General features: G+C 47.3%; 1 long non-coding RNA gene across 1 annotated transcript; it reads right to left on the reverse strand.

Moving 5' to 3' along the window:
* Positions 1-589: 589 nt before the first annotated feature.
* On the reverse strand, positions 590-7,104 carry LOC310892123. The gene is made up of 2 exons (XR_014577884.1): positions 6,862-7,104; positions 590-813 (listed from the first exon to the last, which is right to left on the reverse strand). It is a non-coding gene; the product is annotated as an uncharacterized lncRNA (long non-coding RNA).
* Positions 7,105-9,681: the final 2,577 nt, after the last annotated feature.

The following is a 9,681-nucleotide window of genomic DNA, read 5'->3' on the forward strand; positions in this document are numbered from 1 at the left end:
TGCGTCTGTTTTAACTCCGAGCGTTGGGACTGCTCAGGAGTGGAGTACGTCTCCTGCAGTAATGATCACGCGGATGGGGGATTCTATTGGGATAACTACGCGGTGGTCAACTTCTAGCAGTCGGAAGTGGCCGTTGGGTAAGTCTGGGGTGGGCACTATGTAGGAGTCGAATGATAGGTCTTTGAAGTCTGTGTATTCGTAGCTTCAGTATCATTGGTGGCCGATGGCTTTTAGGGTGAGGTCTGGTTCGTCGATTTTGTCCATTATGTAGAGGATTTGTAGGGATGGGAGGGCGAGGAGTACCAGGACGATAGCAGGTAGGATTGTCCAGATCAGCTCTACTTCTTGGGCGTCTACAGCATTGGACGAGAGTTTTTCTGTTAGTATGTGGGCTAAAAGGTAGAGAACTAGGCTGCAGATAGCTAGGGCAACGATTAGGGCGTGGTCGTGGAATTCAACGAGTTCTTCTATGATGGGTGATGAGGCGTCTTGGAATCCTAGTTGGGAGTGGTTGGCCACATGAGATGTACAGGATTTTTACCTGTGATTTAGTCTTGACAAGGCTATGTAATTGGTTTACTAACGTCTCATAAGAAAGAAGCATGAGCGGTTAATGCAGTTGGCTTGAAACCAGCATGTGAGGGTTCGATTCCTTCCTTTCTTGTACTTGGACGAAGGCCGGTTCCTCGAAAGTATGGTATGGGGGAGGGCAGCCGTGGATTCATTCAACGTTTGTGGTAGTTAGTTCTGGTTGTAGGACTTTTCGTTTGGCCGAAAAGGCTTCTCAGATGATGAATATTAGTATGATTACGGCTACTATTGAGATTAGGGAGCCGATGGAGGAAATGGTGTTTCATAGTGTGTAGGCGTCGGGATAGTCCGAGTATCGTCGGGGTATTCCTGCTAGGCCTAGGAAGTGCTGGGGGAAGAACGTTAGGTTTACTCCTGTAAATATTACCCCGAAGTGGGCTTTTGCTCATGTTTGGTGTAGGGTAAACCCAGTGAGTAGTGGGAATCAGTGAGTAAATCCTGCTAGAGGCCATCCTAGTATAGGTAGAAGGTAAGTAAGGCCAATTTGGGGCTGTAAACTAGGATGATGGCGATTCAGCCTAAGTGGGAGATGGACGAGAAGGCTAGGATTTTGCGTGTTTGTGTTTGGTTCAGTCCTATTCAGCCTCCTAGTGCTGTTGAGGCTAGGGCCATGGCGGTGAGTAGAGCTGGGTCGAGGGATTTGGATGTTAGTAGGAGCAGGGTTAGTGGGGGGAATTTTATGAGGGTCGAGAGTAGCAGGGCTGTTATTAGTGGCGATCCTTGTAGTACTTCTGGGAATCAGAAGTGAAATGGCACTAGGCCCAGTTTAATAGCGATTGCTGCTGTCAGTAGTAGACAGGAGGTTGGGTGGTTTATTTGTGTGATGTCTCATTGGCCGGTGACTCAGGCATTGGTTATGCTAGAGAATAGGACCAGGGCGGAAGCAGCTGCTTGGGTTAGGAAGTATTTCGTTGCGGCTTCTACTGCTCGTGGGTGGTGGGATTTGGCAATTAGGGGAATGATGGCTAGTGCGTTGATCTCCAGTCCTGTCCAGGCCAGAACTCAGTGGTTGCTGGAAATTGTGATTGTGGTGCCCAAGATGAGGCTGAAGGTTATGATTGGGGTCGCGTAAGGGTTCATTAGTAGAGGAGGGGGTTAAACCATCATTTTCGGGGTATGGGCCCGATAGCTTGATTAGCTGACTCTACTAGAAAATAATATAAGGGAAGTATGGAGAATTTTGATTTCTCTTGTGTGGGTTCAATTCCTACTTTTCTAAGGTCAACAGGAAATGAGAGGGCTGTTATACCTCTATGTTCACTTTATCATAGTGACCCTTTGTAGTTCAGGCACATTTCCTTATGTAAGGAGGTAGGCCTGCATAGCAGATAGGTATGCTGATGTGTCAGAGGCACAGAGCTAGTGTGAGGGGTAGGAAGTTTTTTCATAGTAGGTGCATTAGTTGGTCATATCGGAATCGTGGGTATGAAGCTCGGACCCATAAGAAACCAGAAGATAGTAGGAGGACTTTTGTGGCTAGGATGACGGGGAATAGTTCTGTGGGTGGCCCTAGGGCGCTTGGGTTTAGGAATATGATGGCTGTAAGTGTATTTATTAGCATAATGTTCGCATATTCAGCTAGGAAGAATAAGGCGAAGGGTCCTGCGGCGTATTCAACGTTAAACCCTGAGACTAGCTCAGATTCACCCTCTGTGAGGTCAAAAGGAGCTCGGTTTGTCTCTGCTAGGGTGGATACGTATCATATTATTGCTAGGGGTCATGAGGAGAAAATGAAGTATAGAGGCTCCTGTGCGATGGCAAAGGAGCTGAGTGTGTAGCTTCCGCTTAGTATGATTATTGATAGCAGGATTATGGCCAGTGTCACTTCGTATGAAATGGTCTGTGCTACTGCCCGTAGGGCTCCGATTAGTGCGTATTTTGAGTTCGAGGCTCAGCCTGATCATAGGACTGAGTAGACGGCTAGGCTTGACATGGCTATTAGGAAGAGAACTCCGAGGTTTAGATCTGCTAGGGGAAATGGGAGTGGTAGTGGTGCTCAAGTGGTGAGGGCTAGGACAAGGGCTAGTATTGGTATCAGAATGAATAGAAGTGGGGAAGAGGTAGAGGGTCGGATGGGCTCTTTGGTAAATAGTTTCAGTCCGTCCGCAAATGGTTGAAGTAGGCCAAAAGGCCCGACAACGTTAGGGCCTTTGCGGGATTGTATGTAGCTTAGGATTTTCCGTTCTACTAGGGTTAGGAAGGCTACGGCAATCAGGATTGGGATGATGTATAGGAGGGATATAACGAGGCAGCTTAGTGTTGTTATTTGAATCATGGGTGAAGCTAGGGAGAGGATTTGAACCTCTGGGGAAAGGGCTTAAGCCTTCTGCACTTGCCGGGCTCTGCCACTCTAGCTGGTCCTTTTCTAGGATTGAAAGTGGTGGGGGAAGGCCCTCTTCACGGTTTAGTTGGTTTCACTGCTTAGAGGGGGGGGGCGTGCTTGTGGTATTGGCCCCACTTTCCCGGTCCTTTCGTACTGGGGAGAGTGTGTCATAGATAGAAACCGACCTGGATTGCTCCGGTCTGAACTCAGATCACGTAGGACTGTTAATCGTTGAACAAACGAACCCTTAATAGCGGCTGCACCATTAGGATGTCCTGATCCAACATCGAGGTCGTAAACCCCCCTGTCGATATGGGCTCTTGAGGGGGATTGCGCTGTTATCCCTGGGGTAGCTTGGTCCATTAATCAATTATATTGGGTCTGGTCACTGTTAGCACTTTGAGGGGTAGCTCTAGGTAAAGAGGTATGGTCTTGTTTTTGGAGGATTTGTTCTCCTCCAAGGTCGCCCCAACCGAAAAATATCGACCAGGCTCTGCGATGGTAGTGGCCCCAGTGGGGTTGATTGAGGATTCGCGGTGGTCGTTGATTTTTAAGTTCCACAGGGTCTTCTCGTCTTATGTTCACATCCCCGCTTTTGCACGGGGAGATCAATTTCACTGATTATCTGTGAGAGACAGTTAAGACCTCGTTTAGCCATTCATACAAGTCTCGATTTATGGGACAATTGATTGCGCTACCTTTGCACGGTTAGGATACCGCGGCCGTTAAACCTAAGTCACCGGGCAGGCATCACCTTCAATACTTGTTTAATTTGCTGAAGGCTATGTTTTTGGTAAACAGTCGGGCCTTATTAATTTGCCGAGTTCCTTTCACAGATTTTAATCGCTCTTATAGGCGCTCCTGAGTCGGGTTAACAGGGTTAGTTAATACGTGGTCTTGTAGGGGTTTTTGTATCTGTCTAGGTCTGTTAATAATGTTTCTATGTAAGCTTGCGCCGTTAGAGGGGTGTGGCCCTGAGTTACTTATTTTAGCATTAATTCTCCTATATTCATAGGTTGACCTGTTTGTGATAAGGGAATCATCTTATTTTGGTATTTTTAGGTGGTGGAGCTTTGACGCACTCTTTTTTGATGGCTGCTTTAGGGCCCACGGTAGGATCAGTAGTAAGAATTATCCGCTAGTCGAGGTTGTGTCCTTTTTTAATGGAGCTGTCCCTCCATTAAAGAGCTCTTAATCATCTCATTAGGGTTCAGGATGTCCGGTAGGGAGGATTAAGGGGGAACTTAGATTCGTTTCACAGGTAACCAGCTATCACCCAGCTCGGTTGGCTTTTCACCTCTACTGACAAGTCATCCCACTCTTTTGCAACAGAGACGGGTTCGCTCTCTTTAACTGCTTGAAAGTAGCTCGCTTGGGTTTCGGGGGGGCAAACTTTAGTTCACTTTGCTTGGTTGTTCTCGCTAAACCATGATGCAAAAGGTACAAGGGTTGATCTTTGCTGTCTGTCGCTTTGATTGTTTCACTGCTATTTCATCTTTCCCTTACGGTACTGGGGTCTCTATCGCGTCTAAGTGTCTTTTCTATCGCCTATACTAAGACTGTAAAATGCTTTAGTTTAATTAGTTTAGTAAATTCTTTAGTTTTGGTGTACTATTTGTGTGGTTGAGCTAGAGGGGGGGCTTCAAGACGATCCGGTCTAGTAGATATCTTTCAGGTGTAAGCTGAGTGCTTTGGTGTTATAGCTACGTCTTGATATTCTAAGTACACCTTCCGGTACACTTACCTTGTTACGACTTACCTCATCTTCAGCGTATTTATGGTATTAGTTATGTGGGATGTGGCTTTTGAGGAGGGTGACGGGCGGTATGTACGTGCCCCAGGGCCGGCTTAAAGTAGGCTCTATTGTCCCACTTTACTGCTAAATCCGCCTTCCAGAAGTGGTTTCACGCTTCTTTCCGTGTGCCCTATGAATAGGGAATGTAGCCCATTTCTTCCACTCCATAGGCTATACCTTGACCTGTCTTATTAGCGGGGTGCTATTGTGTCCACTGTTGTGCTCTCATTCGAGGTGGGCTGGCGACGGCGGTATGTAGGCTGTGTTGGCAAGGGGTGGTTGGGTTAATCGGGGATTATCGATTGTAGAACAGGCTCCTCTAGGTGGGTTTGGGGCACCGCCAAGTCCTTAGAGTTTTAAGCGTTTGTGCTCGTAGTTCTCTGGCGGATACTTCGGTAAAGTAAGTATCAAGATTTAGGGCCAGGCATAGTGGGGTATCTAATCCCAGTTTGGGCCCTGGCTTTCGTGGGTTTAAATCAGTCGTTAGTTCCTAAGATCATCTTAATGGTGTGTTTAGGTGCATCTTGGGCTTATGACAGCTCAGTTGCATTTTGATCTTAGTTAGCTAGGATAGGCATTTTACCACTCTTTACGCCGTGTCAATAGGACGGTTGATTTGGGTTTCTTGTATGACCGCGGTGGCTGGCACAAGATTTACCAACCCTTGAAGGTAGGCTGTTGCTATAACTAAGTCAAGTTTGCACTCATTGCTTAATGTTAATTACTGCTGAATACCCGTGGGGGCGTGGCTTAGCGAGGCGTCTTGGGCTACTACTTGGGTGTGCCTGATACCCGCTCCTCAAGGCCTGTATGGGGGTAGGTGGTCGAGGGCGTTTACACTGGGGCGCGGATACTTGCATGTATATATTTAGCAAAAACGAACCGTAAGGTTAGGACTAAGTCTTTTGTCCGCAGGCATGTTTTATGCCATCTTGGCAACTTCAGTGCCATGCTTTGTGTTAAGCTATGTGGACGGGGGTGTGGTTAGCTGATAGTTGAGTGGTGAGTGAGAGTGAAGTATATGAAATTATTGCTTGTGTTTACTATTTTTAGTACTGGAGTTTCTCTAAGTCCTAGGACTAGGAGGAAATGGTGTTTCATAGTGTGTAGGCGTCGGGATAGTCCGAGTATCGTCGGGGTATTCCTGCTAGGCCTAGGAAGTGCTGGGGGAAGAACGTTAGGTTTACTCCTGTAAATATTACCCCGAAGTGGGCTTTTGCTCATGTTTGGTGTAGGGTAAACCCAGTGAGTAGTGGGAATCAGTGAGTAAATCCTGCTAGAATGGCAAAGACGGCGCCTATGGATAGGACGTAGTGGAAGTGGACACTATTTGTCTGATCCGTACTAATTACCGCCATCCTACTCCTTCTATCACTCCCCGTACTCGCCGCCGGTATTACAATATTACTAACTGATCGAAACCTAAACACCACATTCTTCGACCCCGCTGGAGGAGGAGACCCAATCCTGTACCAACACCTATTCTGATTCTTCGGACACCCAGAAGTCTATATTCTGATCCTACCGGGGTTCGGAATCATCTCACACGTAGTCACGTACTACTCAGGCAAAAAGGAGCCCTTCGGCTACATGGGAATAGTCTGAGCCATACTATCCATCGGCTTCCTAGGATTCATCGTCTGAGCTCACCACATGTTTACAGTAGGAATAGACGTTGATACCCGAGCCTACTTTACATCAGCCACTATAATCATTGCCATCCCTACCGGAATCAAAGTATTTAGCTGACTAGCCACCCTGCACGGAGGAACAATCAAATGAGACCCCCCCAATACTATGAGCTCTAGGATTTATCTTCCTATTTACCATCGGAGGATTAACAGGAATCGTTCTTGCAAACTCTTCCCTAGACATCGCCCTGCACGACACGTACTACGTAGTTGCCCACTTCCACTACGTCCTATCCATAGGCGCCGTCTTTGCCATTCTAGCAGGATTTACTCACTGATTCCCACTACTCACTGGGTTTACCCTACACCAAACATGAGCAAAAGCCCACTTCGGGGTAATATTTACAGGAGTAAACCTAACGTTCTTCCCCCAGCACTTCCTAGGCCTAGCAGGAATACCCCGACGATACTCGGACTATCCCGACGCCTACACACTATGAAACACCATTTCCTCCATCGGCTCCCTAATCTCAATAGTAGCCGTAATCATACTAATATTCATCATCTGAGAAGCCTTTTCGGCCAAACGAAAAGTCCTACAACCAGAACTAACTACCACAAACGTTGAATGAATCCACGGCTGCCCTCCCCCATACCATACTTTCGAGGAACCGGCCTTCGTCCAAGTACAAGAAAGGAAGGAATCGAACCCTCACATGCTGGTTTCAAGCCAACTGCATTAACCGCTCATGCTTCTTTCTTATGAGACGTTAGTAAACCAATTACATAGCCTTGTCAAGACTAAATCACAGGTAAAAATCCTGTACATCTCATGTGGCCAACCACTCCCAACTAGGATTCCAAGACGCCTCATCACCCATCATAGAAGAACTCGTTGAATTCCACGACCACGCCCTAATCGTTGCCCTAGCTATCTGCAGCCTAGTTCTCTACCTTTTAGCCCACATACTAACAGAAAAACTCTCGTCCAATGCTGTAGACGCCCAAGAAGTAGAGCTGATCTGGACAATCCTACCTGCTATCGTCCTGGTACTCCTCGCCCTCCCATCCCTACAAATCCTCTACATAATGGACAAAATCGACGAACCAGACCTCACCCTAAAAGCCATCGGCCACCAATGATACTGAAGCTACGAATACACAGACTTCAAAGACCTATCATTCGACTCCTACATAGTGCCCACCCCAGACTTACCCAACGGCCACTTCCGACTGCTAGAAGTTGACCACCGCGTAGTTATCCCAATAGAATCCCCCATCCGCGTGATCATTACTGCAGGAGACGTACTCCACTCCTGAGCAGTCCCAACGCTCGGAGTTAAAACAGACGCAATCCCAGGCCGACTAAACCAAACTTCATTCATTACCACCCGGCCTGGGATTTTTTACGGACAATGCTCAGAAATTTGCGGGGCTAATCACAGCTACATACCCATTGTAGTAGAATCAACCCCACTCCCACATTTCGAGGCCTGATCGTCCCTTCTATCATCATCCTAATCATTAAGAAGCTATGCAACAGCACTAGCCTTTTAAGCTAGCCAAAGAGGGACTTCCCCCTCCTTAATGATATGCCACAGCTTAACCCCGCACCATGATTTTCAATCATAATTATAACCTGATTAACCCTAGCACTCCTCATCCAACCAAAACTACTAGCCTTCACCACAACCAACCCCCCATCAAATAAGACCTCCCTCACTACCAAACCCACACCATGATCCTGACCATGAACCTAAGCTTCTTTGACCAATTTTCCAGCCCCAATCTATTTGGCATCCCCTTAATCCTACTATCCCTACTCTTCCCAGCCCTACTATTCCCGTCCCCAAACAACCGATGAATCAACAACCGCCTTTCTACTATCCAAACATGACTCCTTCACCTAATCACAAAACAACTAATAGTCCCACTCAACAAAAATGGCCACAAATGAGCCATAATATTTACATCCCTAATAATCATACTTCTTACAATCAACCTTCTAGGCCTCCTTCCATATACATTCACCCCAACCACCCAACTATCTATGAACATAGCCCTAGCCTTCCCACTATGGCTCGCCACACTACTAACAGGCCTACGAAACCAACCATCAGCCTCTTTAGCCCACCTATTACCCGAAGGTACCCCTACACCCCTAATCCCCGCACTAATCCTGATCGAAACAACCAGCCTACTAATCCGCCCCCTAGCCCTCGGAGTCCGCCTTACAGCCAACCTTACAGCAGGACACTTACTCATCCAACTCATCTCTACAGCCTCCATTGCATTAATACCCACCCTTCCTGCAGTATCCATCCTAACAATAATCATCCTACTACTCCTAACCATCCTAGAAGTAGCAGTAGCCATAATCCAGGCCTACGTCTTCGTGCTCCTTCTAAGCCTATACTTACAAGAAAACATCTAATGGCACACCAAGCACACTCATACCACATAGTTGACCCAAGCCCTTGACCAATCTTCGGGGCAGCCGCCGCCCTACTCACAACCTCAGGATTAATCATGTGATTCCACTACAACTCATCCATACTACTAACCCTAGGCCTCATCTCAATACTCCTAGTAATACTCCAATGATGACGAGACATTGTACGAGAAAGCACCTTCCAAGGCCATCACACTCCCACAGTCCAAAAAGGCCTACGATACGGCATAATCCTTTTCATCACATCCGAAGCATTCTTCTTCTTAGGGTTCTTCTGAGCGTTCTTCCACTCGAGCCTGGCCCCAACCCCAGAACTAGGAGGCCAATGACCCCCAACAGGAATTAAACCACTCAACCCGATAGAAGTCCCCCTACTAAACACAGCCATCCTACTAGCCTCAGGCGTTACCGTAACGTGAGCCCATCACAGCATCACAGAAGGAAACCGAAAACACGCCATCCACGCCCTAACCCTAACGATCCTCCTGGGATTCTACTTCACAGCCCTACAAGCAATAGAATACCACGAAGCCCCATTCTCAATCGCCGATAGCGTCTACGGATCTACCTTCTTCGTTGCCACTGGATTCCACGGACTCCACGTAATCATCGGATCCTCCTTCCTGACCGTCTGCCTCTTCCGACTGATCAAGTTCCACTTTACATCAGACCACCACTTCGGATTCGAGGCAGCAGCCTGATACTGACACTTCGTAGACGTCATCTGACTATTCCTCTACATAACCATCTACTGATGAGGATCTTGCTCTTCTAGTATATTAATTACAATTGACTTCCAATCTCTAGAATCTGGTATAAACCCAGAGGAGAGCAATGAACGCACTCATGTTCATATTCGCCCTATCATCAATCCTAAGCGCCGCCCTAA

Source organism: Anser anser (assembly GCF_964211835.1).
Source record: "Anser anser genome assembly, contig: HAP1_SCAFFOLD_401, whole genome shotgun sequence".
Lineage (NCBI taxonomy): Eukaryota > Metazoa > Chordata > Aves > Anseriformes > Anatidae > Anser > Anser anser.